This window comes from Drosophila biarmipes, unplaced genomic scaffold, assembly GCF_025231255.1.
Source record: "Drosophila biarmipes strain raj3 unplaced genomic scaffold, RU_DBia_V1.1 ptg000004l, whole genome shotgun sequence".
In the NCBI taxonomy this organism is placed as follows: domain Eukaryota; kingdom Metazoa; phylum Arthropoda; class Insecta; order Diptera; family Drosophilidae; genus Drosophila; species Drosophila biarmipes.
Genome location: NW_026114526.1, coordinates 1,641,716 through 1,648,297, shown reverse-complemented (window position 1 = coordinate 1,648,297; position 6,582 = coordinate 1,641,716).

The window sequence follows — 6,582 nt, the reverse complement described above, 5'->3', positions numbered from 1 at the left end:
GATAAAAGATTTAACGAACTGATTTATTTGGTTTCTGCTCGCTACGGTATTTTTGCGGCTAGCTCAGTAGATTATATGTGTTCGTCCCACCAAATTTATATAAACGTGACCGCCCAGTAGTTCAGTGAAAAAGCACAGAATTCTCGGGTTCGGAATGGTTTTATTGCGGGTATAACTGCAGTCGGCTTTATACTTTGCTTGTCTTGGTGTCTCCGACGGTGTGGGTTGTCTCGATGTTCGCTCGCCTCGTTGACACGGTGTTCCCGTTTTATTGCTCCCTGAAGATCCTTGACCGTTGCTTTCTCCTGACCCGTTTGTCTCGGTGACTGCTCGGCCACGATTCAAACTCGTTATGGGGTCAGCCGTGCGGGCTTAGGGAAGCGTCACCGTTCTCAGACTACGATGAACAGACTGACGAGCTCTCCAGGATCACTCATCTCGATACCCGATACCCCACGGGGCTCCCGCTCAGATCGTGCGGATCGTGCCTCGCTCTTCACTTCGCTTCTGCGCCTCGTATAAATGAACGTTCCACCCTAGCCTCACCCTTTCGCGTACTGTCCGTGCCGTTCCTGCGGGCTCGATTCTCCTTGCGTGGCTGTTGCGGTGTGGTGTCCTGCTTGCTGGTGGCGATGTCCTGCGTACTGCTCCAGGGTGGCTAGGCCGATCCGGGACTTCTCTCCCTTCTGGCTCGCTACTCTCGGGGTTCTGCTGCGCCGCTCCGGGACTTCTCTCCCTTCTGGCTCGCTACTCTCGGGGTTCTTTCGCGCCGCTCCGGGACTTCTCTTCCTTCTGGCTGATCGCGCCAGGACCTGCTTAAGTCTACTTGGCGCACTGGGCTCACGCCGGGATACGTCCACGTAGTGCTAGGGCGAGGTACACTGGGGCTCGACAGGCTTACCCCCGAGCTCACGATTTCAAGTCCCTGGCTTTCACTGTTCTAAGTCTAGTAGATCCTCCAGGCGTAACGCCAGGATTTTGTTGGCAGTAAAGAACAGAACTTAGCCGTGTGGTGCCTCCTTAGACCTCAGCCACCTGTGTCTCAGTTCGGAGATTCCTAGTAATCGCAATCCCGAACGTTTCGACGTGACGATCTTGCTCCTTGCGCTGCTTCCGACGACTCGCCCTGGTGTGGCTCCCTCGTAGCTTGCTTGGTGTTCGTTCGACTGCTTGTCTTAACTCTTGACGATCGTACTCGACTGATGCTCTCGACTGACTGCTCTCTTTTCACTGACTGCTCTCGACTGAATCATCTTGACTGACTGATCGGTCTTGACTCACTGATCTCGACTGAATGATCTCGCTGCCTGCGCCCTGCAGGCTTATATCGGGCCTCTGGGAAACGTTATTTCCCATTTGCACACGGCCCGCCAAAACTCTCCACACCGGGTCCAAAGTCCATGGCCCCTGTTTGACCCTCTTGTCCTTGACTGCTTCCCGCCGCCGTCCAGCCTGATGCTGCCGTCCTGCTGATTCCGGAGAGGCATGTGGCATGTTTGTGTGCCGCACCGCTGCCGAGATGTGGCACCTTCTTTCTCGGTCCAAAGTTCACGGCCGCGTCCAAAGTCCGGCGGCGTCCCGTTACTCTCGCTCACGGCACTCTCGCTCCGCCCGCCAAGTCTCCGCTCTCTATTTCTCCATTGTTAGTCTCCAAACTCTTTGGGTCTCCGAACCCTCTTGCTCTCCAAACTCTCTCGCTCTCCAAATTCCCTTGTCTTGAAACTCTCTTGCTCTCCAAACTCTCATGCTCTCCAAACACTCACGTTCTCCAAACTCTCACTTTCTCCAAACTCACACGTTCTCCAACTCTCACGTTCTCCTTCCTCGATCTCCAAACTCTCTCGTTCTCCGTCCTCGATCTCCAAACTCTCTCGTTCTCCGACCTCGCGTTTCGCCGCGCCGCCACTACGCGAATGCGCCGCGTACCTGGTGAGCGGCCGGCCATCTGCTGCTGGGATTTGTGTGGAGTTATTCAACTCCTCACAAAGAGCAAGTTCAGAATGTCATTCGGAATTACAAAAAGGATTCCGTCGTCAGGAAGACTAAGCCAGACTACTATAGAGAACGTTATTTTAATAATGAATTCTGTAATAAAATTAAGCAATTGATTGAGGATTATAAGACAGAATTCAACAATAAGTTGTCTCTCTTGGAAGCGGATGTTACATCCATCGCATCCACAGCAGACAACATCGAAATAGAATCGATGTTCAGAGAACAGAGGGTGTTGCTTGACAGTTTAAAGCGCATCATGAATAAAATGACAGAAAAAACAAAAAAAAAATTCACAAACGTCAATACACAATACTGTAATGAAATAAAAGATATTCATGTCCAAATTATTAAAAAATTTAAGGACCCGAAGGAACTTAGATATGATGACAGCAGATTCATGGCAGCAGACGATGCAGTCATAAACAAACAAACCGAAATGTATGTGAAAAAGGAGACAACAAATAGTTCTCCACCAAGTGCTGTTCAAAGTGCATTACATTTTCCAAAGGTAGCCATACCCAAATTTAAAAAGGATTATTTAAAATGGTAACAGTTTTATGATATATTCAGAAAAATGATTCATAAATCAATGGAGAGGCAGAGCGCCTAATTCGCCATTTATCACTAACGGAGGCAAATTATTCAACTGCGTGGAAAACACTTGCTCTCAATAATATCGGCATAGAGACAGACAAGTGGGATCCACCTTTACTCTGTCTTCTAACATCTTCTTGATCGACAATACCACTTGTTGTATAAACAATCCGTTCAAAATACAAGGGAAATTCAACCTTTGAACCCATTTTTAAACTTTCTTAAACAAAGGTTTCTCACGCTTGATGCCATTGGATCAGAAAAAGGAAGAAAACAAAATACATGTGCATCAGTTGGAGCTGAGACACAATATAAATTTTTCTTTTGTAAGAAACCAAATCACAGCATATAAAAATGCAATGAGTTTTTAAAGAAAACCCCAGCAGAACTTCTTAATTTTGTTCAAAAACAAAAATTATGTGTTAAATGTCTAAGCCAAAATCACCGGTCAAAGACATGCACTAAGTGAGATTGCTTTAAATGCAGTGAAAAGCACAATACATAGTTGCATTTGGAAACAAAACCGGACCTCTCGGGTAGTATCACGGCCGCATCTGCAAGTGGAAAGCAATCCAGCTATATTCTCCTGGCAACCGCCCGTGTAATTATTCAAGGAATAAATGGACAAAAGGCAGAATTCAGAGCCCTGCTTGACTCTGGATCCCAAATTAATGCCATTTGCCATGGCATACTCACTGAAAACCAAAAATTCGATGCTGAAAATAAATGGCATTGGCGGAAAATCTCCGACTTCCAATGCAAGGATCAACGTTCAGCTAAAGTCAAAAAAAGTCGATTTTAGTGCACGGCTTGAAGCAATGGTTTTGCCTTACATAGTCGCTGATCATCCAACGTATACAATTTTAACTGATAATTGGAAAATACCATAAAATATAATGTTGGCTGGCCCTTAATTTGGAAAGCCTGGAAAAATTGATATTCTTCTTGGAGCCGAGTATTTTTTCAATATAATACAAGCCGAGTGCATGAGCTTAAAGAATGGACTCCCCAAGCTACAGAATACAAAATTTGGATTGATTGTAGCCAGGAAAATTTCGGAGAGAGCACCTACATCATCAGTATGTGCTGTACTTACGGGAGGAGAAAAGATTGATGAGCATTTCGCTAAATTCTGGGAATTGGATAATTTTCAACCAGAGTCAAAATGCTATTCACCAATGGAGAAACAGTGTGAAGATCACTTCCTTCAGAACGTTCAGAAGGCTCAGGATTCTAGACTGATTGTTAAGTTGCCCTTTTTGGAGCATACTTCAGGGCTGGGGGAGAGTCCTGCCACAAGACGGTTTCTATCATTGGAGAATCAGGCAATAAAACAAGGATACATAGAGTTTATGAAGGAGTATGAAGCTCTTGGGCATATAAAGGAAGTACCGCATATACATATCCCGAAGTCCCACTACTTTATACCGCATCATTGTGTTTTCAAAACCCGATAGTAAGACATTAAATTTAAGAATTGTATCTGACGCATCTGTAGTCACATCTTCCGGGTAATATTTGAACGATTTAATGCACAAAGGTCCTGCAGTGCAAAACAGTTTGTCAATACCTCTTCGATTTAGAATGTATAAATATGCATTCACTGGTGACATAGAAAAAATGTACAGGCAGATTTGGCTAAATCCAAGTGATCAACAATATCAAATGATCGTCTGAAGAAATTATCCGGCAGAAAGGCTTAAGTTTTATCGGTTGAAAACCATCACTTATGGCACTGGCGACGAAATGCTTGGAGTATTTAGCAAGCAAGGAAATACAGAAATATCCTATATCGTCTGCTCTTTAAAATGATTTTTATGTCGACTAGTGCATCACCGGAGCTGATACAATACCAGGGGCCTTCAAATTCAAAAGGAACTTAATCACATACTATTAAATTCCGGATTTAAATTAAGAAAATGGTGCGCAAATAGTTACCATCTTCTTCAAGGACTGGATAGGAAAGATATCATTCCTACAGTACAATTTGAAGATGCTGCCTATGAGGACTGCAGCGTTAAAACCTTGGGAATCACTTGTAATCCTACGATTGACAAACTCTGTGGAAAAACACAAACGGTGAACACAGACAAAATAACAAGACGCAGTGTTGTTTCAAAAATATTCAAAATATTCGATCCTCTCGGACTATTTTCTCCAGTAGATATAAAGCCTAAAAATTCATGCAAGGCTTAACAAAGGAGAAATTTGATTATAATGAAAAATTGGCAACGCAATGACAATCAGAATGAAAGTAATTCCGGGAAGAGTTAAATGACAATAAAAGTCCTCGACATGTGTTTGATGGAGAGATTCCGGAATCAAAGGAAATACATACGTTCGTCGACGCTTCAGAAAATGCGTATGCCGCAGCCATTTATCTACGTGCAATTCACAAGGATAAACGAGTAACTGTACAGTTATTATGTGCAAAGTAGCGTTTGGCCCCAGTAAATGCGATCACACTCCCGAGACTAGAATTGAAGGCAGCAGTTTTAGGAGCTCAGTTAACAGCGACCATAAAGGAACAATTTTCGCTGCAAGGAACTGCAACATTTTTTTGGGCAGATTCCGAAATTGCGTTGTCCTGAATAAATAACCCAAAGACAATAAAGGACAAATTTGTGGCTACTAGAATCACCTCCATTCAAGAAGCATCGTTGCAAAGAGAATGTCGCCATGTTCCATCGGAAAGCAATGCTGCATGTATAGCATCAACAGGAATAAGTGGTTCCAAGTTCGACAAATTCAGTCTTTGGTTTTATGGTCCACTGTTTTTTGCATGGTCCAGCCTTAAAATGGCCATTACCATTTGTTGCGGCGAAATCAGAACGGCGTCAATGCCCTAGGAAAACCCAGAAATTTTGGTAGCTACCACGCAAAGTCCGAATTGGCTTTACGGTATAAACTACGGGAATTCATTCGATAAATTACTTAGAATAGTAGCCTACATCATGCGTTTCAAAAGGAAATCTTCAGACACAACGACAATGGTGAAATTTGAAGAAAGAAAGTTCAACGTTTAATTCAGCACAACAATTTTAACGCTAAAATCAAAGAATTAAGGAAATCCCGGGAGGTTGGACGAGGCACTAATCTCAGCGCCCTAACGCCTTTCTTGGATCAGGATGATCTCATTCGAGTTGGAGGCAGATTGAAAGCATCTGAGCTTTCATTCGATGCAAAATCATGTACTATGGCCATATAATGATCCAATAGTCAAATTAATATTTAAAAAAATCCACAAGGAAAATATGCATTGTGGTGCCCAAACTCTAATAGCCACATCAAGGCAAAGATTTTGGGCAATAAAGGCAAAAACAATAGGTCGAAATGTCAATTTAAAATGTGTCAATTTCACCAGAGCTAAACCAAAATTAATGGAACAAAAACCACCCATTAGAGTCACACAAGCTCAACCGTTTCTTAATTCTGGAGTTGACTATTGTGGACCATTTAAGATTCACTATAAAATTCGTGGAATGAAACCACATACTGCCTACATAGCAATCTTTTGTTGCTTTGCGACCAAAGCAGTACAGTGAATTAACCACAGAAGCATTCTTTTTAGACTTTACACTGCGATAACGCTACGAATTTTGTTGGAGCAAGGAATAAGCTTCAAGAATTGGAAAAAGCTATCTTCTCAGAAAGGCCAAGAGATCATGCAATAATAAAAGAGTCAACTTTAAGTTTATCCCACCAAGAGCACCGCATTTTGGAGGACTTTGGGAAGTAGCGGTAAAATCCGAGCCAATACATTTGGAATTTGTCAGCGAATTAACCATAGAAGCAATCTTGGCAGCACTTCGTCGATTCATACGTCGTCGGGGGAAATGTCAGATTTCACACTGCGTTAACGCTACGAATTTTGTTGGAGCAAGGTATAAGCTTCAAGAATTGGACGAAGCTATCTTCTCAGAAAAAGCCAAGAGGGGTATAGTGGAGACATGCAATAATAAAGGAGTCAACTTTAAGTTTATCCCACCAAGA